Raw genomic sequence first — 24972 nt, 5'->3', positions numbered from 1 at the left:
AGAAATCTCTCCAAGGAACCAAACACATATGGGCACTCCTGTGAATATTAGTTGATCATAGAGCTAATCTTTAAATATATAATTAATGATTGATGTCAATCATGCAAGTACCATATAAGCAGTAGTATTGAAAACCAACATTCAATCATTAAAACACTGCGTCAAAATGAAGTCGTGGTTAGTTGTCACTGCCAAATTGTGGGAAATACTTATACGGAGGAAATAACATTCTTCATAAACACCTGTGATCTTAAATCTGTCTGGGTTCAAATCCCAGTTCTACCACTTAACTAGCTCTGGAACTTTGGGAAAGTTATTTAATAACCCTATGCTTCAATTTTCTTAGCAGTTATAATACAGTCTCTACCACCACATAAGTTTATTATGATGATTTTAAAAAATACATACTTGGAACAATGTCCAGTACATAATAAGAACTCAACAAATATTAGCTATGATTCATATTATTTCCCATAATTCAAGTTGCTGGCGGAAAGACAGAACTCTCTGTATTATCATTAACTAACCTTCGAAAGAATAGTTACCTAATGAACAAACTTAACAGTAAACTCTAAGAGCTAAATGAAGAAAAGGACAGTTTTCTAAGTTTTAAAATGTTCTAAAAACTATTCTGGGTTCAAGACCCACTTAAAAACCTAAGTAGAGTTGTGGATATTTTCCTAAGAAAAATCCACTTACACACAACATTTCAGGGCTTCAATCCTCGCCTTCCTGAAATCTACTCAGAGCCAGCCAGTCTGAGATGGAGAACCTCTTGGGGGTTTAAAATCCTTAAACTATCAAATTCTGTTTCAACAAACTTTAAATCACTGATTTTAGTGGACAAACAAGTATTTCATTCACAACTAGTATGTCTTGCAATATAGCTGCTGACATTTATATCTGAATCTCACCGGTGAAAACGAAAAGCATCAAATCGTTTTCTTACTTAAGCCCACCAAACTCTGCAGTAAAATTCCGAATTTCAGGACTACAACTTCAAAGTGGGTTCTGGAGTTCCCACTCCAGACTGTCAGGGAACAAGGAATCCAAAGTATGACAAGGGGCACCTGGCTGGTTCAATCAGTACAGCATGTGCCTCTCGATCTCAGGGAAGTGACTTCGAGCCCCACGCTGGGTGTAGAGCTTACTTAATAAAAATGAATAAACAGATTAATAGATTAATAATAAATTAAAAAGCAAAGTACGGAAGCACTGCCTACTAGAGGTTCAGGACCGGCGACCAACCTAACTCGTCTGTGTCACTGTCATAGTAGACGATACTGTAGGAAAGGCCATTCTAGGTATGACTAAAACTTTGAGAGGAGAAAACACAGGGAGAGATGGAAGAATGTGACCTTGAAACACAATCCGTAAGAAACCTTTACAACTTTGAGATTTCTTAACTTAATTACATAAAATTTTAAATTCTTCATCACTTTTTAAACTAAGAAGGCTATTGCTTTTTTCTTTAGTCCCTTCCTTTATGTATCTTCAGGTTCTTTCCTTTGCATCTCCTTCCTCTGTCTACAATGCCCACCACACTGCTTTTCAATAAAGCAACAGGAGTTTAAAAACTGAATCCATATTGCGCCTTGCTGTTTTCAGGAGAACGAACAGTCCACCTCACAGCCATCCCACTGCAGGATGCCACAAACCATCCAGGTCTAACCTGTTCATTCAATCGAGTCAATAAACCTCTTTAGGCACACTGACAAGATGAGGATGCCTATCAGTTACAAGTAGATGTCATCACCCGTGTCATAACATTAGAAAGTAGCTTTAAAGAACACAATAGAAAAAAAGCTAGCGACAACCACTTTACTTCCAGTTTTGAAACTTCTGACTCACCCTGTTTAGGAATCTGTTATACGCATCGGTTAAGAACAACCTTGCTTTATGGATCCGTTGAAGCTATCAAAATCTTAAATTAAATGAATTGTAAACATTCGCAAAATGCAATCTCAATAACATTGGAAAACATCAACCGGATTTTCATTTAAATCCACCTTGGATAAAGATTTTACTGCAATTAAAGTCCCCTGCATCTCTTCCAAGCTTCCAATACTGCTTTTTAAAGAGATGAGTGACTTGTCCAGGGTTGGAACTAAGAATACAGACCCAGGCCTGATTGCCCAGCAGTAACCATTTCTGCAAGTTCCTCTCCCTAGGAGGACAAGGGTCCTCATCAAAGAAGGGGAGGGTAACTGGATTTTTGCAAACAAAGGTAGCGACAGACGCGCAGGGTCCTACACACCTTTGCGCCGACTGACAGGGAGTTTGGGAGGGGGCGGGGAAGCAGCCCGGTGCTGCGGTACCTTTCTTGAACTCTGAGCTCGGTGAGGTGCAAAACAGCGCTCCGTGCTGCCAGACCGCGTCTTCTCGGAAACCGGCCGCTTGGCAGGGGCGGCCAGACACGCACGTCCCTCGCTCTCCGCGGGTCAGCTGCAGAGTCAGCGAAGAGGAGAGCCCGGCGCCGGGCGCTGCCTCCCGCCGCTCCGCTGCCTGCAACACCGAAAGACCGAGCGCGCGGAGGAGCCGCGCGGGACCCGCCCGCGGACGAGCAAGCTGCGCACCTCTGGGAGCCGAGGATGGCGAGCGGAGCGCACGGGAGGAATAAAGGGTCAGAAGGGGAAAAACCTCTGTGCGTAGTGCAACCGAAAACTGAAGTCGCGGTCGAGTGTTCCCCGTGAGAGGGCGGGGCGGCGCGACCCGCAGCCGGTGGCGGGAAACGGGTGGGTCCGCCCGAAGCTGGGAGAGGCCCGAGGCGTAGGCTTTCGGGGAAAATTCCATCGCCTTTTCAACCACCACCACCTCCCCTCCCAGAGCGGAGAAGCAGAACTCTACCTCCATCGAGTCCGGGCTGCAGGGCTGGGGGCGGCAAGCGGCGCAGCCGGACAGGCGCTGCCACCCGGCTCCCTTCCCCGGAGATGGGCTTCGACTGCAAAGAGCCAGTCAGCCGGGGTTCCCCCGGGCGCCCTGAACCCAGGGAGTCCCAACCCCCAGCGAAAAGAAAAGTGAAAGAGAAAAGAGCAAGGAGCAGAGGGCAAGATAAACATCCCCAGCGGAGGCTGGGGGAGGGGGAGGTGGCAGCAGACCCTGAAGGACTGCCCCAGGTGTCGCAGCTCCCCGCCCCTGGGCTGGGACGCTCCGCAGGTTTCTGCCACTGCCAAGTCCGGGGGCGCAGAACCTAGAGGGAGGAGGAGGTCAGGGAGCGCCGGCCCGCCGCGCAGGAACGCCGGACCGCGGCTTCGGCCTGTGCCTGTACCTTCCAGGGCACCTGCAGGGAAAGCGCGAGAAGTCTCGGAGACCACCCCCCCCGCACCCCCCTAGTCTGGCTTGAGGCGGGAGACTTCCCCGGAGAGTCCTGGAGATCTGGGCGCGTGGTTGCGCATCCAAGGGGCCCAGAGCCAAAGGAAAAAAAGTGTAGTAGGATCGGGCTGGGCTGGGCGGCTACTCCACACCAACCCCCACCCCTCCCCCTGCCCGCAGCGCAGGCTGGAAGAAGGCAGGCTCAGGTGAAGTCTTACTGGAGAAGACGGATTAAGACGCCTGGTTGACTACTTTGTCCAAGGCAGCTAGCGCGGAGGGTGAACTGGCAGAAATGAGCCGCTCACCTTTCCAGTGGAGTGCATCTGGAGTGTAAACACTGAACACGGCCCCATGAAATAGGACCCTGTGAAATGTTATTAGAGTATTTTACAATTGAAAGAAGGGACTAAGTTCTTTGAAGCTGAGCGATCCTTATGCCACACAGAGTCAGCAAAGAAGTCCTTGTGCCCGGTTTTGAAAACACTTTGAAGAACCTTGAACACATGTGAATCACCGAAAATCCCTCATGGAAGGTACTTCCCCAAATTTTCCAGTTATGTCACAGAAAAAATGATATGGCTCCCTGGCGTTTAGTAAACATTTAACTACATTTTCTTTACAATTACTATGTGTTAAGAAAAAAACAGAAAAATAATAGAAGTGATTTAAATATTAAATATGCATAAAAATCCACCTAAAATAATTTCATATTTTTATGAAAAAGTTGATCTCTAGATAGTCACGGTCAACAAACAAGGTGATATATAAAAATGTAAAACCCATTTTTTACAATTCAAAAATTTACCATAGTTTTAAATTATATTTAAAGAAATCAAACAGTCCTATTCTTTTCTGTCCAAGACAATGTGATGTTAAATTTTCTTGTGATAATGCCAACGATCTCAAATCTCATCAGACTTTTTCACAGCAATATGCTGAAGCTCTGATTTGCAGAATGGGCATTCACTGTGAGAGCAGGCCTGCAGCCAGATTGGATTCTGTTACAAAGATGGTAGCCGCCCTAGGAGGGTGGTATGCGTACCCGTGATTATACAGATTAGGAATGGAGACGTGGATCTGTGTCCTATCAATCTGGACGGTGCCAGAGCTTCTTGGGCTCCCGCAAAGTGAACTCCCGAACTCTTCCCGCACCTCCTTCAGCACCCTTACGCATGCTGTGTACAGTGCAGCTGGTAGCCCAGATAGATGTCCAGACAGGAAGACACCTTATCGGCTACACCGAGAATCAACCAGCAGAGCCAGATATCATTGCCCCCAGAGGACACATCATCACCGCTCAGATCCTGCTGTGCTTGGGCTGCCCAGGAGCTCGAGAGTAAGCTGCTCTTCGCTCTTAGCCTGTGGGCTCCAGCTGCCCACGGGGCTGAGCAGCGGCGGTGTCAGACAGGGCACTTTGAGCATGTGATCACCATGAGCTACTGGAGAGGTTTTCACAACACTCTGGGAAACCGGTGGGAATATTCTTATACACCCGAGTTTTGAAGTACAATCTGAACACATTAGAATACATATTGGTCTATAAATATTAAGTTTCATGTGTGTTCTGAAAACAAGATGGGCTGAGTGGGATATAAAGCATTTGGTCAAGTTGGGGAGATTAAAAAAAAACGTAAGTAATAATACAGTGAAATTGAAAATTATTCTAGCCCTGAGATATGCTTTGCCCTATTATCTGCCTCCCAAGGATGTAGGTCAAATTCGTTTTCTTAATTACAGAAAATAAAAGTATTTTTGATTTAGTTATATAAATGCCTACAGTTCAATGATGTTAGGTTTTCAGCATAATTTGTTTTTGTCGCACTGCTCTCAAACAGAAAAGTCTCGTATAAGCAACTTGTATTTTCAGTTGCCACAGGATGTTTGGCAAGATATTGAAAATTACTCACACCAATGAACAAGTAAATTCCACTGTATAAATTAAAAACAAAGACAAAGATTGATGAAATAATTTGAAACCACTGTAAGATAACTCAAAATTATAATGTAGAAAGATGTAAAAATTAACTAAACCTCACAGAAGGGACTAGAAAAACCATTCTTCAAATTTACAGAATTAATAATAAAATCATAGTTCAATACATTTTTAATATCTGATTTTTCATTCCAAAGACAATGTCTTTGGGCAGTTGTCTTTAAAAGAAATCACTAATAAATGTTTCCTAATAGCTTTTGAGACGACGTGGAAGAAGTTAAAAGCTCATCTGAGTTAGTGTTCAAAGTCCACGACTGTGACCTTATTTACGATCCTATGTATAAACAACAGGGCAACAACTAAGTTGACTTTCTGGTCTTTATAAAACCTGGCCCCAGACCCCTCAAGTTTCCATTTTGATTAAAACATGCCTGAAATGCAGCTTTAGGTCAAGGTTGCCCCCCACCTCTGATTTTTGTTTTGGGGGGCTTGTTTGCTTTTTTAGTTTGGTGTTTTTTTGTTTTGTTTTTTTGTTTCTTTGGTGATCCTGATAATAGAGGAATACTCTTTCTATGAAGGATTACTTAAGGTTTCAAGAGGTTCTTACATTTCTGCTTTTTCAGAGGTGCAGCAATACTAGCTAATATTCTTACTGTCCCTGTTGCTCCCTGAGTGCCTGCTAAGCACAAATATTAGCTCTCAAATATTAAATTCTCACAGCAATGCCATGAGATACGAACTATCTCCATTTTACAGATGGAGACACCAAAGCCCAGAGAAATTACACGACTTGCCTAAGGTCCCATACGAGTGACTTGCCCAGCAAGGATTTGAATTTAGGTGGTCTGGCTTAAATATACACCCCTCCCCTCTGCCACCTCTGAATTGACCACTACCCTCCACTTCTTGTAAAACAAAGGGCTTCTGAGGGAGGGGTTCGTGAGGAAAGAAGCTATTGACTTCCAGGCAGTGTCTCTTGGTCCAATTTTGTTTGCTCTAGAGTAATTTTAGCCACCACTAGGAAGGAAACTCATCAGTTCCATGAATTTCCACTTCCTGATCTCATTGTACTTCTGTAATGAAACCACTATGGATGTAGCAGCCCCACTACAAATGGGTATTTGAATTAAGTGGCCAAAGGCTAGTGGAGCTCGGCGGCAGAATAGACACAGCGGGGCGAGCAGCTGGTTCCTCTTAAATTTATGTGTTTTTTACAACATGTAACCACCTTCACACAAAAAGGTGTGAACCAAAGTCAATAGCAATGATAAGTGCATGTCGACACATGTGGCAAAAAATAGTTAAACTGACATCGATTTTGATTTTGATTCTGTGGTTGGCAAATAGGTCCTGAATAAAAGTTTGTTGAATTTATTTTGGTGAGAAATAATTTCACCTGTCTTTTCATGGTTTTAAATTCTTGCTAGAATCAAAATCTGAGAACTTATAGATCTACATGTAGATATGTGGGTATGTATGTGCATATAAACATGTATATACAAAATACACAGGTCCATTCATATTATATATGTATATGTGTATAAAAGTACATAATAGTTCTTTGCAAGTATTATGAAATGATTTGATAATTTACATAACTTAGTTCTGTGGTCTATATGTATATTTAATACTACAATCACTTTTTATTGAGTTTTTAACTAAACTGTCTTCAAGACATTTATCAAAATCAATTTTCAGAAACACTATGACAAATATCAACTATGCCAATAGAAGGTTATAATCATCTGTTAAAATACCATTAGTTTCGTTATTATAGGTATTGTTGTATAGGAAATGACTGTGATGAAATGCTAGCCTCCAATTACCATCCTGGAAGAATCAAAATGAAAACGCTTACAGACCAAATTAATATAAACAACATGATTTATCAAATCAATCTAAAACTCACAGTAAGATGCAAAAAAAAAAAAAAAAAAAAAAAGAGAGAGAGACCAGACACCAGGTTAAATACACTTAGGGAAGAGCACATGGGCAGAAGACCCCACGCCCCAAATCCTGGGTTATACAACGTTCATATAACTTCTCTCTCTGTCTCTCTCTTTTTCTCTCTCTGCCACATTATCCTTCTCTGATGATGGTGTAGTGATGAAGATCAAAGTTGAGGTGTGAATAAGGATGGGATACAAAGATGAAAGTTACCTAGGGCCAAAACACATGTTTACCCTATTAGAGAGACATAGGATTGAAGCTGTGTATTGCCAATTAGCCTCCTACATTTTTTGGACACAGAACATGTGAGGCTGGAATAGGACTATATTGGATGTCACCAATGAATGGCCAATTTAGAGGTGATATATAAAAATGTCTGCCGAGAAATAAGTCCATTAAAGAAAGATAATTATCATATGATCTCACTGATACGTGGAATTTGAGAAACAAGTCGGAGGATCATAGGGGAAAGAGGAAAAAATGAAACAAGAAGAAAGCAGAGAAGGAGACAAACCATACGAGACTCTTAATCTCAGGAAACAAACCGAGGGTTGCTGGAGTGTAGGGGGGGTGAGAGGGATGGGGTGTCTGGGTGATGGACAATGGGGAGGTTATGTGTTGTGGGGAGCGCTGTGTATTGTGTAAGACTGATGAATCACAGACCTGTACTCCTGGAACAAATAATACTTTATATGTTAATAATAAATAAATAAACAAATTAATTAATTAAAAATGTCTGTTGATAAAGTCATAATCATAGCTATGACTCTCTATCCTTTCTATCTTTAAGTAGTACCCTTGTTTGTTCTTGCAAGTATTTCATTATACCATCCATTTTTTTAAAAGACTTTATTTATTTATTTGAGAGAGAGAGAGAGAGTGAGAGAGAGCACAAGCAGGGGGGAGGGCAGAGGGAGAAGGGGTTGGAGAAACAGATTCCTGCTGAGCAGGGAACCTGAGGCGGGGCTCCATCCCAGGACCCTGGGATCATGACCTGAGTTGAAGCAGATCTTAACTGACTGAGCCACCCAGATGCCCCTGTACCATCCATTTTTAACATGTCTTTCAGGTTACTAACTTACCATCTATATTTAACACATCTTATAAATTTGCCTATGCCTCAAAGCTACTTATGTATTGTCTATATTTAACACACATCCTATGATTTTTGCCAATTTCTCGAAAGCTTCTAACCTACTTACTATCTATGATTAACACTTCTTAGGAGCTTTAGACATCTCATTGTTCTCTTGTATAGAAGAATCAAATATTCTTTAATAATACATATTTTAGTAATCTTTGTGATAATGTGTTTTATTTATTTGAGATTGGTATGGCTGGAGGCTTTTATCACATTTATAAATATTTGTCCTGCATCAGACATCAATGTCCTTAGCCAAAGGCCCTATTGACCTATGGCATCTGGCTGATTCTGAAGCTGTATCCTGCACACTTACACCATTCTATCCTGGATCTCAGTAACTCCATGGAATGAAGCCAAATCTGCTATCTTCCTTTGGGATATATAACAGTCTTACTGTTTTGGTACTCAGTAGAGGGGAGAAAGAGTTTAAATAGAACCAAGAGATGATTTAATGTACTAATAATACTATTCTCAACAATCTTTTAAGGTTGATCTTATCAGTCAAAATCTAGTTCAAAAACACATTAACTACCTTACTTTGATTTATAATATAAATGTATTTTATGTATATATTTATGGGAATATATAATATGAGATTGTATATGTATATATACCCCACTTCTGAAGCTATCTTCTACCCATGCTTTATATTCCAAGTGTCTTAGATGTAAAAAGAGTAGTATTTACCAGTTTCCCAGAATGGGTTTTGACAGTTTACCAAATTAAACAGCAAGCTTCTAAATAAACCATGGATTTAAAGAAGAAATCACAGAGGATATTGTAAGATACTTTGAACTGAATGATAATGAAAACAAAATATACCAAACTTTGAGGAAATACCTAAGAACTAACTTAGTTCTTAGATAAAAATTTATAATTATCAATACTTATATTGCAAGAAAAAAAGGTAAAATCAATAGAACAAGCTTCCACCTTAAGAAACTAGAAAAAAAGACAAAAATACAAAATTAAGAGAAGGAAGGAAACAATAAAGATAAGAGATGAAATGGGAAAAAAATCAATGAAAACAATTATAAATGAAAAGATAGTGAAATTGGTAAATCTCAACCTAAATTGATCAAGAAAAAAGAGAGAAAATGCAAAATTATTAATATCAACACTGAAAGAGGAGATATCACTATGTACGCCACAGACATAAGAGAAAAATAAAGAATATTAAAAACAACTTATGGCAATAAATTTAACAACTTAAAAGAAAAAGATAAATTCCTTAAAAGCCACAGGTTATAAAGGCTGACATATCTAAATAAATAAACAAACAAATAAATAAATGGTTTAAATTATTTCTACTGCAGAAATTTAATTCATAATTAAAATTCTTCCCACAAAGAAGACTCCAGGTCCAAATGGCTTCACTGGCAAATTCTAACAAAAATTTAAGAAAAAATAATGCCAACCTTACACTAACTCTTTCAGAAAATACAAAAGGAAGAAACACCTCTCAACTTACCTTGTGAAACCAAAATTATCCTGTCCAAAACAAAGATACTACGTGAAAAGAAATCTACACAGAAATATCTTGGAAAGCCAATCAATATAATTCTCCATATTAATTGAATAAAGAGGAAAAAAACATTTATCAAAATTCAACACTTATGTGTAAGAAAACCTCCCAGCAAACTAGAAATAGAAGGAAACTTCTGGAACATGAAAAAGGCTACAGCTAATATCTTACTTTACAATGAAAGATGAATGCTTTACTTCTAAAATCAGCTACAAGCAAATATGTCTGCTCTGTTCAATCAGTCCTGGAGATCCTAAGCAGTGTGATAAAATAAGAAAAAAAATCACAAATGTTAGAAAAAAATAGATAAACAGTGTTATTTGCAGACAATAGAGTCCTGAGGAACCCATAAAAAATATTTCTAGAATTGAATTAAGCACGTCACAGGATATAAGATAACTATACAAACAAATTATAGTTTTGTATACAACAATGAGTAATTGGAAGTTTGAAGTTTTTAAATATAATTTACAAACGTATCCAACATAAAATATTTAGGCCTAAGTATGTAAAAACATGTACTCTGAAAACAGCAAAATACTGCTGAGGGAAACTGAAGATAGTCTAAATCACGGGTTGGCAAACTGGCCTACGGCTTGTGGCCTGTTTTTGTTTTAGAATATAGCTCCACCCACTTGATTACATGTGGCTAAGGCTGCATTTGCAGTTGAGAGATTGCAGCAGAGCTCATAAAATTTAGCACACCAGATATACGGTTAATTGGATTTGACAATTGTGCCAAAGTAAAACAAACAAACAAACAAAAGGATAATCTTTCTAACGAATGACAGGAACAACTGGGTGTTTTAGGGTTTCAACTGAGTTGAAAAAAAAATTATTCACATACTCACATCATTCATAGAAATTGACACAAAATGGTTCATAGACCTAAATGTAAAAGCTAAAAATATAAACCTTCCAAAAGAAAGCATAGAAGAAGATCTTTGCAATTTTGAGATAGGTGAAGATTTCCTGCACAGAACACAAAAAGTCCTATGAAAGGAAAAAAAGTTATATAACTAGATTTCATTAAAATATAAAATGTTTCTCTCTTTAAGGTCCAAAATGACCATTAACATACTAAAATTTCTGGAGAATCCTGCAATAAAAGCCCTGGTTAATATTGCTTGACTTATTTCTCAAATTTATTGGTCAAAGAATCTTTTTAAAGTAGATCACCAATTAATCTTTTACAGAATTTGTATTCCAAAAAACACAGTAGCAAAATGCTATTGATGACACATTACTTTCTTCTGGAATAAACTCTACTATCAATGCTAATTGAGGGAGAAGGGCCATAACAGTAAAATAATTATTTTTTCTATAGGATATGCTCTGTGTTCCATCCAGTTACCTTTTGGTGTGATGCTTTTTATGTTTGGGAGTTATAAACATTTCCCTCTGGTGATTAACATTATTGAAAAACAGTATTTTTGTAATAGCTGTATAACTTAACTATTCACCCACTAATAGTCATTTACAACTTGATGTATTTTTTAATTAAAATTCAGAAGTCCTCGTATAAAATTTGGCTAGAGAATTTCAAATTTAAACTTAGGTCATACTTGCTCTGGTTCAAAGAGTCTAAAAAACATTGACAGGAAAAGGCTGTAGTCCTATAAAATCCTAAAAGGAAACTCACTGTATTTCTACTTTACTTTCAGAGAAACTGGGGCATAGAGAAACTGGGTGATTCACATCTAATATTATAGCCAATGTAATGGCAGGCCTCAGAAGAAATGCCTTCGGAAGTAACAGGAATATTACAAAATTCCTGAGCCTGCTGATCTTCAATTAAGAGACAATCATGATTACATTCCAAAATATTCTGAATAAGGACAGATCAAAAATCAGCATTTGTCCAATGTAGGTAAGTACTGTCAATAACACTGCATTAATTAAATAAACCACAGAAGCAACCACTCTCATACAACTGAAACAGCAAAGCAAATTTTAGCTGGGAGTGCTATGGTACCTATTTGGATTCTGAACCAATATAGCACACAGAAAGCGTGCTATGATCCAAGAAAGCATTTCAAAATTTACTATAGATTACGTAAAGTCAGAAACTCATGCAAACATGGAATGTCTATTTTCCTGAAAAATGGCTTTCAAAAGGAAGAGTTGGCATATTCTGCTTGAAACATGAATAAGAAATGAGGTTATAGATCAGGCAAAGGGAAATCTTACGTTTGCAAAGTTAACTTTTATGTTCAAAATAGTGAAAACAGAAGAAGCGTTGGAAATCGTTATATGTGGTGTTCGAAGGTACTTTCATCCACACACGAATAACTAATTCTGGGTATGTAAATTGTGTTGGAAGCCTTGCTGCTTCATTTGCTTATCTCACCCCAAAATGCACACCCTCCCTTTAAAATCTACATCTGTTTGCATTTATAATGAAACTTAGTTTGGGAAATCTAAGATTTGTGGATTTGAAAAAGGCTCTAAGAGACCTAAAACCAATGCTATCAAATCATCCCTTCACTAACATTTGTTGATTAACTGTGCACTCAGAATCTACCACATGCCACAGATTAGGTAGAAGGAGTATATAGCCCTTCCTTTACAAAGGGAAAATATATGACATAATTGCTACCATTAAGTTTGCAATGTTTTGTGGTTGATTTTATAGATAACATAACTGCAAAGAGTGGTTTGCAGAAATCCCTATACAAAAAACTTTGTGAGAATGTTCTATTACAATTACTTTGAAATAAAAATTACAGTATCATTTTTGATATTTTGATATTGATTTTGATTGGCTAGCTTTTTTTTTCTGTGATTGTTTAGTGGGAATTTTCATGCTAGATGTGTGTTAATTCTTATGCGCTCAAGAATAGAGAGAAAAGGAATTGCAGGATTAAAGTCTCAAAGACTGATCTATTTAAGCAAGTACCATTAGTCATGCAAACTTATCTCACAGATGTGGACTCACTGAGGAAAGATATTGTTTTGCAATGTCAGCTTGATGGAACCTGAAAAACATAAAATTATGAAACAATCTAATGGGTGCCCACGTGGGTGCTTTATTCATTTCAACAAAAAAGTTTCAAGGTAAACAGTAAAACACAGACTTTACCAGGTAGCTTTTTGAATTAACATACAGAGAAATGGATGGTAAAGTGCTCTTTTGACTTGCAAAGGAAAAGAAAAGATCAAACATTAACTTTCCATACTGGATGTCAACCACAGCTGAACCTTAAGGTAATTGCCTATAAAATCAGATACTAACTCCTTAGGTCGTTATTTAAAAGGCCTCTCATTAGCTGAGCCACTGAGTTTCATCTTTCTTTATAATCTTGTATAATTGTATTTATCCTAAAAAACACCTCACTTTGCTGCCTCTTACTCCTGTCACTTCAAATACACATCGCTAGCTCCTTTTCTGGTTAATATTTGACACTTTAAGCCAAATCCTCTTTCAAAGCCCATCTCAAGAGGTTTCTCCTTCAAGGAGACTTTCCATATTCAATTCACATTCCTGTTCCTCTTCCCTTAGAATAATTCCTTTGTACTTGAACTTTGAACACACTTGTTTGTGTATGGGCATGTGTTCGTTCTCAAGCCTGTCAGGTGTTTATCTGTTTCCTCCTTGAGATGGTGGTACCAGCTTGGCGATGGTTGGCCTTCCAGAAATCAGATTAATACATGTCTCAGAGCTGGGACAGACTGAAGAGAACCTGCAGTTTTGTTTGTGTAATAATCCCTATCTTGGGGACACCTGGGTGGCTCAGTTGGTTAAGCTTCTGCCTTTGGCTCAGGTCATGATCCCAGGGTCCTGGAATGGAGTTCCACATCGGACTCCCCACTGAGCGGGGAGCCTGCTTCTCCCTCTCCCTCTGCACCTCCCCCTGCCTGTGCTCTCTGGCTCTTTAAAATAAAGCTTACATTTTTTATTAAAAAATAAAATCTTTTAAAAAGTAATAATAATCCCTATCTTGTGGTGCTAGTTTTAAGGTTAGAGATGAGGGCCTGGCACACGAGAGGCAGTATACACTGGGAACATGGGGCTTTGTTGAAAGAGAGGGGTGGGGGTTGGGGTACAGGTGGGGAGTGGGGGGGGGGCGGAGAGAGAGACCTCGTTTCAAATACTAGATTCACCATGCATTTCTGTGTGATCCTGGACAGGTCCATTTTTATCTGCAGTTTCCACAATTTATAAAATGATGACAAGCATATCACAGTTTATAAGTGTTGTGAGAATTAATTTCAGGTAATTTACATGATAAAGTTTTCATTAGTGTGAACAAGTTGAAGCTGGGCCCACAGAGGCCGGCTGTTTGGTTGTCAGGAGGCCTCGCCATATTAAATTCAACAAATTTAATATGGTCCAGCCTTCTGTTATATGATTTGAATGTTTAATAATATTAGGATTATATATAACATCATGTGCTCAGATTCTCAATAGCCCAATCAAATAACTGCTATTTTATCAAAACACTCTTTTCTCCTGGAAGGTGTATAAATGGGCACCGGGTCTCTTCCACTCTGTTCCCACCACCCAGCAACCTTCCTTGATTCATACTTCGTTTCTTTCTGATGGTATGATTGTGATCAAATATAGCTCTGGCCTGGGAAACCCTTCTCCCCTCTCTCTCTCCCTTTCTTTCCCTCCCTCCCTCCCTCCTTCTTTCTCTCTCTCCACCCCCACCCTACCTCCTATTTGAATTGAAAACGCACATACAATGAAATAGAACAGTACCCAGACTACTGAAGCTTCTGGTAAACTCTCTCCTATTACATGTCTTTCTGCCCTCCCCTTTTTAAAATACATCTCAAACCTTCCTTCTAGCCTCTTTTTCCTTCGCTTTAAAGTATATCCTCCAGAGGTTGCTTCAGGGAGAAATCTGTTGTGATAGACCACTTATTACAGGAAAACGTTTTTAATTTGGTTTTCTCTGAAAGATGTCTTTGTCGGGCATGACTCTAGGTTGAAAGAAATTTGCGACGTGTTGAAGATGTTATTCTAGTGCCTTCTGGCATCTGTTAAGAGGTTGTTGAGAAGTGAAATGTTAGTGCAGTTGCCATTCCTTTGCTCATAATCCATCTTTTCTCTCTGCTTTTTCCAACAATTGCTATTTTATTTGGTTCTCTGCAGTTTTTCTAATTTCATACCCACATATGATAATTTATCTTATTTGGGATTTGTTGGTATTCCTCAGAATGAGCTCGCTGGGTCTCGTGAAAATGTCAGCCACTGTCCGTTTAAATGTTGCCCCTTCGGTCTATTATTTTTTTTCCAGAAATTTGATTAGTATGTGTTGCACTAGCTCATTCTAGCTTCTCTGTCCCCCGACCTCTCTCTTATACTTTTGCATCAGGTTGTATCTGTGAGCACCAGCTGTATGATTTGTTAGCTTGTACCTTTGGGGTGCTTAATTCTCTTTTAAGCACTTATTTTACAAACTTAGCTTTAATTTCACTGACTATGTTTTTCATTTCTAAAAGTTTAATTTTGCTTTTTACCAACGATGCCTGTTCATCTTTGATAGATGTTTGATCCGTACTCGTGTTTTTTATTCTACATTTTGTTTACATAAATTTATTAGTTACATTTGTACATTTTATATCTCTAATAATTCCAATATTTGTTCTGTGTTAGTCCTGTTGTCTCTCCCTCACAATTCCTTGCTGTATTTATGCATTTTATGATCCTTGATTATGAGCATACGTCTGTTAAAATTCTGTGGGGCTTTGTTGAGGCTTGATGCAGGGATGTATTCAGCAAGAAAGAACTTGCCTACTTTCTCTCTGTCCCAGAAAGCTACAAGCCCAGAGCTTCCTTATACCAAAATTCTTTAATTGAAAATAATGTGAATTCAAGTTCAAAACCCATTAAGGAGGAGGCCTATGGACAAAAACTATCGCTTTTTTTTCCCCTTTGCCCAAAGCCAGTCCTAGTCAGAGAAGTCTCCTATTTATTACTTCCTTGGTTTAGGTCATTATAAGTCTGGGCTTTACACAAGACTCTGCAGTCTAATTCCTCACCATACACCAGCCCTAATCTTTGTCTTGCTCCTGGAGATATTTCCCTGGGTCAGTGGGCAGCTCCAACTTTGAGTTCCTCCTAGACTTGTGCTCTTGCTTCATTCCTGGCTTCAGAGGATTTTCATCCATCTCTTTAGATCCCATTTATTTATGTGATTGCTATTTTTAAAAATTTTATTCAGTATTTAAAAAGGTTTTGTTGACATGTCTTCCAGAAGTTTTCAGAATTTCCGGGAACTTGTAATGTTGCTTGAAACCGACGCCCTCATGTGAATATTTTAACATTGACAGTGTATTCACAATTGGTCAGGCTCAAAGAGAAATGCCCAGCTGTTCCTGTTTAGTTCCACCATGGTCAGAAATAGAGCTTTCCTTTCACGCCTTCATCCCTACTTAGGATACTTCTACATCAGATGGGAGTACAAAAGTCTGGGATTGTTGCAAAGGGAGCTGGACACAGACAATGGATTCCAGGGGAGGTGCAGAGAGACTGTTCCATGCTGCGTCTCTATCTGATGGCACCATCTCATCTACCCCTAACCTCCAGGCAGGTCCTTCCTTTCAGTTCTGTCTGCCTTCTCCCTCCCTCTGCCCCTGTCATATTTAGTTTCTACAAGCAAGAAGAAAACTATTCTGCAAGGGTATCTTTCTATGCCAATGGCTCCTCTGGGTCATTATTTTTGCTTCTGTGTTGTCCCATCATAGAGGTGGGAAGATAGGGAGGAAAAATGTCCCTTTAGAGTATCATTGAGAGAGCAGAGATAGAGACAAAAGCACAGAAAACATGTAGATACATTCTTCAAGATTTTAGAGAGGTTCTTAGATTCCTCTTGGGATATTATTGTTTTCCCTTTAGGTGAGTAGGTAGTTTTCTTTTTCTTGGATCTCATATCAATGATTTCGTGCCAACAATGTCATTTTATTCTAATGCATTACTATTGTTTCCCAGTTCCCTTCCCTTAAGTGTGCGGATTCATTTCGCTCAGTCCTACAGTGTCTTTTGCCTGCTGTACTGCGGTGGTCACTTCACCGTAATCATACAATGTCCGCCCCACCAGATCAACAGGAGCGCTGTTGCTTAGCACTGCGACGGCACTGGTGGCTGGATCTGTCCCAGCACTCCCTTGTTACCTTTACTGTCCCATGAAGTCAGAGTTTATAGGAGCACTACTGCTCCATAAATATCATGTACTTGAAGCCTGCAGTAAATTCACGTCCCACGGCCAGCCTCAATGGTACTCAAATGTGATACGACCTCTCCTTCAGGCAGATCTGAAGCTTATCTAGCAATTCTGATTTGACTGAGGATTATTTTGAAGTTTCTAATTAAATCAACTCTTCAACCAGAGCACAACTATCACAACTGATTTGCAAATGGATAAGAAAGAAGGAGAAAAACCAGTATAACAAGTTTTCTCCTTGACTTCTCTGTATCTGCCCTACTGGGATCTGTGGATTCCTTCTCCCTCTTTCTCACTCTCTCCCTCCCCCGCTCCCTGAGTTCTGCTCCACTTTCAGAAGGGAAATGAAAAATGCCAGAGTTTTCAAGATCTATTTTGTTTACACGGGGAAACATTTGTTTGAAGGCACAGAGTGAAAAGCTTCAGAAACTCGAAATAAGCTTAAGTGAGGAAAAAAAAAAGATTCAGGACATTCTATCTTTTACCTTTTATATGGAGGAATGGGATGCTGGATTAAATACACATTTTTATTAAATAAAAATTCATGTGTAAATCATGTAATTAATCTTATTATATACGTTACCGATGTTGTTAATAATTTCCTAAGACTGCCATCTTTCAATTCTCTGGACAATCTGAAAGACAGAATGAATTTCATTTTTAGGTTATACTTTTATAAAATAAGTAGAAATTAATGTGTACTTACTTTTTAAAAAGTTGGTACGCTCTTAAACAAGATAGATGTACTCAGAAAAATGATTAAGATTTATTTAAGCTGGTTCATAAATCTTTATTTTTTAGTCTTACTCTCCTAATTTATTATTTTTTTCAAACAGATTCTGAGTTTTGAGGACCTAACAACCTTCTTACAAAGGAAAAATAAGATACTTTTTTTGGCCTAAAGGTGTCATGGAAAAATTACTGAGATACTAACACCACCACAAATGGAAAGAAGTTGGGAACCTCTGATCTAGTCCAATATTCCGTATGATGCATAGGGTAGTTTCTGAACAGATTCAAAGACCTTATAGAGGAGATAGATCTGTAACAAAGACAGAAGTGAACTAAAAAATCAAAAACGACGTACTGATTATAGTACCTCTAAATGATGATTTTTTTTAATATTATGAAGCACAGCATGTACCAAACCCTTATGGATTCTTTAAATTTACCCTGCCCATATTTGCTCAACTCAGCATTAGAACATTTTACTATTCTCTTCACATTGAGAAAAATCTCCTGTTGTTGTGATCTCTTAACTGGATCCGAAGCCCATCCACAAACAAGCTTTGGGGGATTCATGGAAATACATATGTATAAAATATTGTAGATTCCCTTTTATAAGTGAGTCAGTTACAGTATCGATTTGTTGTCGTCATCACTGTTGTCTATGTAATCTCTAATTACTAAGGGCTTATTGTTCATTTAACAAATTTTTCTTGAGTCCACAATGGACAAGCATTATATTATACCAGCTAATGCGTGCTGCAGACTTTTCATTATGGCACACATGATAATCAAATTCAAATTTGTCCTTTAAAAAATATACATTTTACGTAAAATAAAAACTAAAACCTTATTTTTCTTTACATTATTAACTCATGGGTTGAGATGTCTTTAAAAATTAGATGACTGTAACTTGCAGACTGTTAGAATTATACTTTGATAAGTATTTAATAAATGAGTGGCTATAAAAATACTCAAACTACAGATGAATACAGAATAAAATGCACAAGTCCCATCTAGTATACTTCTTCATTCTCTACCATCCAAATCCCATTTTCTTCTTCAGAAGCCAACTTTACCTACATTGTGCAGTGCACCTTTTCATTATTTCATTATTTCAAGTATCTCATTATTTCAATTATTTCATATTTATATAATTTTGCTGTCTCTTGCTAGTTTTCCCTCATTTGTAAGTTTTGAGGCATTAGATTTATATATATAAATATATATATGCAGATATATATATTATTTTCCCTATTTTTATTGAGAGATAACTGACCTATAACATTAAATTAGTTTAAGATGCACAACACAATTATTTGATATACTTCTATATTATGAAATTATTACCAAAATAAATTTAGTTAACATCTATCACCTCACACAGTTACTTATAAATTCATATATAGGCAAATTTATATATATAAAGACATATATATAGAAAAATATATTCATACTTTTCCACAGTATGAGTTTACCATAATGTAGCCAATCTCCTGATTGTGATTTTATCAGATTGTTTGCAGTTTTTAAATATTATAGTGCCTCACAAACATTCTTATTTATATATACTTGGGCACATATTGAGTAATTTTGTCATATATATTCCTAGAGGCAAAATCCTTTGGGACAAAATATATGTGCGTTTAAAATCTTGATAGAAATGAACAAATTGCTTTACAAAGTGGTTATAACCATTTGTATTATCAACAAAGTAGTAGCAGAGTGCTATTTTTCCTACCAACTGTCTTGGGCAAAAGTCTGCAATTTCATTTTTGGCCTATTACGTGATCAAATGTGTGACTATTCAACATAAGAAAATATTTTTAGGATTTTTTTTGGAGGGGGGTTAGTATATGAATCCATTTTATTGATTTTATTTTATTTTATTTTATTATGTTACATTAATCACCATACAGTACATCATTAGATTTTAATGTAGTGTTCCATGATTCATTGTTTGCATATAACACCCAATGCTCCATGCAATACATGCCCTCCTTAATAACCATCACCAGGCTAACCCATCCCCCTCTGAAACCCTGATTGTTTTCAGGAGTCCATAGTTTCTCATGGTTCATCTCCCCCTCTGACTTACCCCCCTTCAGTTTTCCCTATCTTCTCCTAATGTCCTCCATGCTATTCCTTATGTTCCACAGATAAGTGAAACTATATGATAATTGTCTTTCTCTGCCTGACTTATTTCACTTACCAGTATCTTCTCCAGTTCCATCCATGTTGATGCAAATGATGGGTATTCATCCTTTCTGATAGCTGAGTAATATTCCATTGTATATATGAACCACAACTTCTTTATCTATTTGTCTATTGAAGGGCATCTTAGTTCCTTCCACAGTTTGGCTATTGTGGACATTGCTGCTATGAACATTGGGGTGCATGTGCCCCTTCTTTTCACTACATCTGTATCTTTGGGGTAAATATCCAGTAGTGCAATTGCTGGATCATAGGGTAGCTCTACTTTTAACTTTTTGAGGAACCTCCACACTGTTTTCCAAAGTGGTGGCACCAACTTGCATTCCTACAAACAGTGTAAGAGGGTTCCCCTTTCTCCACATCCTCTCCAACATTTGTTGTTTCCTGCCTTGTTAGTTTTTGCCATTCTAACTGGTGTAAGGTGGTATCTCAATGTGGTTTTGATTTGAATTTCCCTGATGGCTAATGATGTTGAACATTTTTTTCATGTGTCTGTTAGCCATTCATACGTCTTCTTTGGAGAAATGTCTGTTCATGTTTTCTGCCCATTTTTTGACTTATTTGTTTTTTGGGTGTTGAGTTTGAGAAGTTCTTTGTAGATCTTGGATACCAGCCCTTTATCTGTAGTGTCATTTGCAAATATCTTCTTCCATTCCGTGGGCTGCCTCTTTGTTTTGTCCACGGCAACTTCTTTCAAGACATTTCTCCAAAGTCAAGGGAAACAAAAGCAAAAATGAACTTTTGGGACTTCATCAAGATAAAAAGCTTCTGTTTTTAGGTTTACTGTCTGATATTATTAAGAGAACTAGCCAGGTCATACATATACATTGTGTCTCTATTATCTACCAATTTTCAAGAGAACTGTGTTAAATGACCCAACTATAATTGTCAGGTACTTCTTAAATTTCTAACAGCTTTTCCTTTACTTTAAAGTTATTGTGTTAGGTGCATAAAAGATTCATAAGATATTACATGTTGGTAGATTGTACCTTATAACAATATATAAACATGTCACATTGAATTTCTTTTGTCTGACTGGGAATACATGTTTTCTGATAGTACCATAAAGTACTTCTTTCAGTTAGTTTTTTGCTTGTTATTTAATATTTGGTTCTTTAGCCTGAAGTCTTTTGGCTTCATATTGTTTTATGGGTGTTTCTTTCAAAGCATTAGTGACTAGAATTTTAACATTTGTCTTCAAAATTTATTTTATATAGCTTAATCTGCAAAATTCTGTCTTCTGTAAAGAACTAGTTGTGGTTATTTGTATATTTTTGACTAGCTCACCATCTATTTTGTGTTTTTTTCAGTTTTTTAAAAAATATTGAAGTATAGAGGACATACAATGTTACATTAGTTTCAGGTGTGCACATTATGATTCAAATTCTATGCATTACTCAACACTCACCAACGTAGGGGTAGTTACCATCTGTCACTAGACAATGTTAATATAATATTATTGACTATATTCCCTATGCTGTATTTTTCATCTCTGCACTGGATTTAGTTTCTTTTCTATTTACACATGTTCTTATTTTCTTCTTTATTTGTTCTTTTTTGTTATATTGATAGCTTGAGTTAGGATTCTTTGGTTTAGAAATTTCACATCACATTTTTATTCATCTAGAAAATTTTTTTATTATTTCTTAAGGTATAATTCACCAACAAGTGAGGTACAAAGACCTTGCATGTACAGTTTGATCAGTTTTAAAACTGCAGCTGTATAAACTCCATTCCTCCCAAGATCTCCTTCCTCTAAGACATTTCCTTCTGTTACTATCCCAGTCAATCTCTGCTGCCCAGCAACAAGCACTGTTCTCATTTCTATGACCACAAATTGGTTATGCAAATTCTAGAATTTCACCTAAGTGGAGGCGTACTGCATGTGCGCTTTCATGTCTGCCTTACTTTAATCAGCAAGTGTCCTAGATTTCTCTCCGTGTTTTTGTGCCTATCAGCAATTCATTCCTTTATTTTGCCAAGTAGTAGTCCGTTGCATGAAATAGCGGAGTTTGTTTATCCAGTCACCTCTCGTTGGATGTTTTGTTTGTTTCCGAATGTGTGCTGTTAGGAATAAAGCTACAATAAACATTCTTGTGTAAGTCTTCCTTCATAGATATGCACCACTATCTTTGTCTGGGGACAGCTGTATTTGGTGACTAAGCTACTTACTAAGGTTTCTGCAGAAGGAGGAGATGACAGACATAAGTTAGAAATCTTTTTGAGCCTATTTCTGAGGAGCAATTTCAACACTCAAAAAATGCTAGATATCTATAGATGGTGGAAGTGTGGAAAGTCCATTGAATATCTTGACCATTACCCACTGTTGAATGGCCTTTGCGATAAAAGGTACATTATTTCCCAACTGCTAGTGGCCCAGAAAGTAAAGAACATGACAAAGATTATTTTTAAGGGACACAATAACGTGGCTAGAGATGGCTGATCAGACTAGAAGAGTAACACTGTAAGCTGAAAAATGTGTCAGTGTCAGCAAGGCATGACTGATAGCCCTGAAAGGGTTCAAAAGCCTAATATAGTCAATCTTCTAGGAACAACAGGGGCAATGTTCTGTGTGATGTGGTCTTCCCACTGCAAGACGAATAGGACAACTTTTGGTAGGAGTCATAGGTCTGAGAGTGGTACCCTCTAAATCAAAAAGCAAGAGTCCTTTACTTTATGCCAAGTCTCTGATGGTCAATGTGTTGCCATGCCTGGTACTATGGTAAATCAGATCGCAGTGGTGGCATCTGAGTGTAGAAGCCTCCATTAATAACTTGATTCCACGCATTCTCATGAAAAAACAAGCTCTTATCATGGACACCTACTTATGTGATTCAGATAGTATCATCATTAATCATGATTTTTTTTCTATAGTTCATGGCCCCAAAAATAACTATCTTTAACGCATCTGTAGTTTTCCAACTAACAAACTAAACAGCCAGTTCACTGACAAATGTTAAAGAGTGAATAAAACACAACAAAGTTCAATGAAGAGAGTATTGGACAGCGCTATGAGAAATGCCTTGAGTCCTGCAACTGAGCAAAGTAACCAGGTCCATTTTTAATCCTGCATAGCTAGGGCTGAGGCTGAATTGTGGCCGCAGTGGAATAGACACCATCAGATTTCAGCGTGACCAAGCTATAAGTGAAGCAGACATTTAGAGGAATCTTCCTGAATCAAGAAATTCCACTGGCTATGCTTTGCGCAGCAGAGTGGGGGACAAAGTTTCTCCCAACAAGACAGCTGCCACCTTTTCTTGTAATGTCAAGAAGCCGCTGGCTTCTTGAATATACCATTTCTATTTGACAGTAGAGACTCACAACCTTCCCACCTTGTCAGTTATGGAGTCTGAGTTGAACCACCCCAAAATGGGAATAGCAGGCCAGAGAGAAAAACAAGGGCTCCTTGAGTTGGAAGTTTATTTTTGAGAAAAAGCTAATACAAGAGAAGAAGCTAAAACAAGCTAATAGCTAGGTAGGATTGGGAGGTGACGAATCCAAATCCCAAGGTGCACCTGCCAGGAGTAGCTGCCTCCCTAGTCAGACTCTTCGACTGGCAAACTCATCAGTCACAGAGACCCACAGCTGAAAGGAAGCTTCACTATAAACTTTATGGATTTTCTTGTTCTTCACTCATATATTTTATTTTCCTTTGATCTAGATCTAACTTTATTAAGCCTTGCTTTAAAAAAAGAAGGTGGTAAATGTCTTTGTTTAATCCCCCTTTTCAATTAATATTATTAATACTATCTATATAATTTAAGATTTATAATTATTTTCCCTGGAAGATTTACAAATATAATTAAAGACAAAAAAGCATATAATATTAAATCACAAATGGCAAGAATGTGCTTATGCTACAGTACTTTTCTAGAGAAGTATAAATAAATATGGAACTCTCATGTCATTTTTGCCTTCTCCACACCATTTAACAAAATAACATTTTGTCAATAAACATTTATTGATTTTTTTCTGTGTGCAGAGGTATCACACAGCACTAGAGATTCCAAGATGAATGGGTAATACTTGCCCTCAGTTCATCTGGAAGTAAATGGATGATTACAATACGGAGTTACAGTGTGTTTGAGAGATATATTCGGGATGCAGTTCTTACAAATAGGAGATAAGGCAGAACCAGGCTGAATCAGCTTCCAGGGACGTAACTTCTTAGCAGAGTCCTGATATAAATAATACTCGGTTCAAAAAAAAGAAAGGATGGTGATGTTTGTCCCTGGAAGTGGGAGCTGTAAATTCAAAGACCCAGAATCTAAGTGGAACAGGTGCGGGTCCCAGGTTCCGGGAGCCACAAGGCCTGCATTCCAGGTCTTATGTGGCATATACAGTAGGGCAGAGATTTAGAAGCAGTTTCAGACTCAGATGCCCCCAGAGACCCGCAGTCATGAAGGTGGTCAGATCATCCTATATATCCTCATATATATGTCAACTCAAGAATGTATGCACAGCCAGAAGTAACACAAAGAAAGTATCTTAAAATATTGAAGTAGCTAAAAATAGTAACATTAAGACAAGGTTGTGAGCTAAAGGTGAATCTGCAGGCCTGATGTAGAAGTACACACTGAAACCCTGTGTCAGAATCTTGTGGCTCAAGCACGTGACCATGGACAGAGCATTAAACTTCTCTGACACTGACTGCTCTCATCTACAGTCACTCCCAGTGCTAGATTCAATTCTAACAGTGAAGTTATAAAAATACTAAAAGCCTAAACCTAAAGTTACATGATGTCATTGAGGTTACAGGCAGCAACAAAATTCAACCTCAATTTCTATAATGTTTTGATGGCATTCATTCTATTTTACCTGATATTATATAATTTTGTGCCACAGTCTCTCCTACTAGCATGTAAGCCTCAAAAGGCCAGAAACTCATGCTTTTTTTTTTTTTTTTTCCATCTTGATATGTCCCACAGCATTCCATCAATGTCTCACAAATAGTTGGTAACCACGGTCCAAGAGAAGTTTTAACTTTAAAAAAGAG

At 37.9% G+C, this 24972-nt stretch overlaps 1 protein-coding gene across 3 annotated transcripts in view; it reads right to left on the bottom strand.

Annotated features, from left to right (window-relative positions):
* IL15 (interleukin 15) overlaps positions 1-2961 on the bottom strand; it is a 75977-nt gene extending 73016 nt beyond the window's left edge. Inside the window, exon 1 of one of the 3 annotated variants that reach the window (XM_008685428.2) lies at positions 2848-2961. The gene's annotated coding sequence lies outside the window, so the exon portion shown is untranslated. Of the gene's footprint in view, positions 1-2318; positions 2441-2847 lie in introns of those variants that run through there. The other 2 variants (XM_008685427.2, XM_008685431.2) reach the window with 2 other exon arrangements.
* Positions 2962-24972: the final 22011 nt, after the last annotated feature.

The sequence above is a fragment of the Ursus maritimus genome, unplaced genomic scaffold (assembly GCF_017311325.1).
Source record: "Ursus maritimus isolate PB19 unplaced genomic scaffold, ASM1731132v1 scaffold_11, whole genome shotgun sequence".
NCBI classification, from domain to species: Eukaryota; Metazoa; Chordata; class Mammalia; order Carnivora; family Ursidae; genus Ursus; species Ursus maritimus.
Note: the sequence above shows the minus strand (reverse complement) of the source record. Positions and strands in the feature narration are given on the sequence as shown.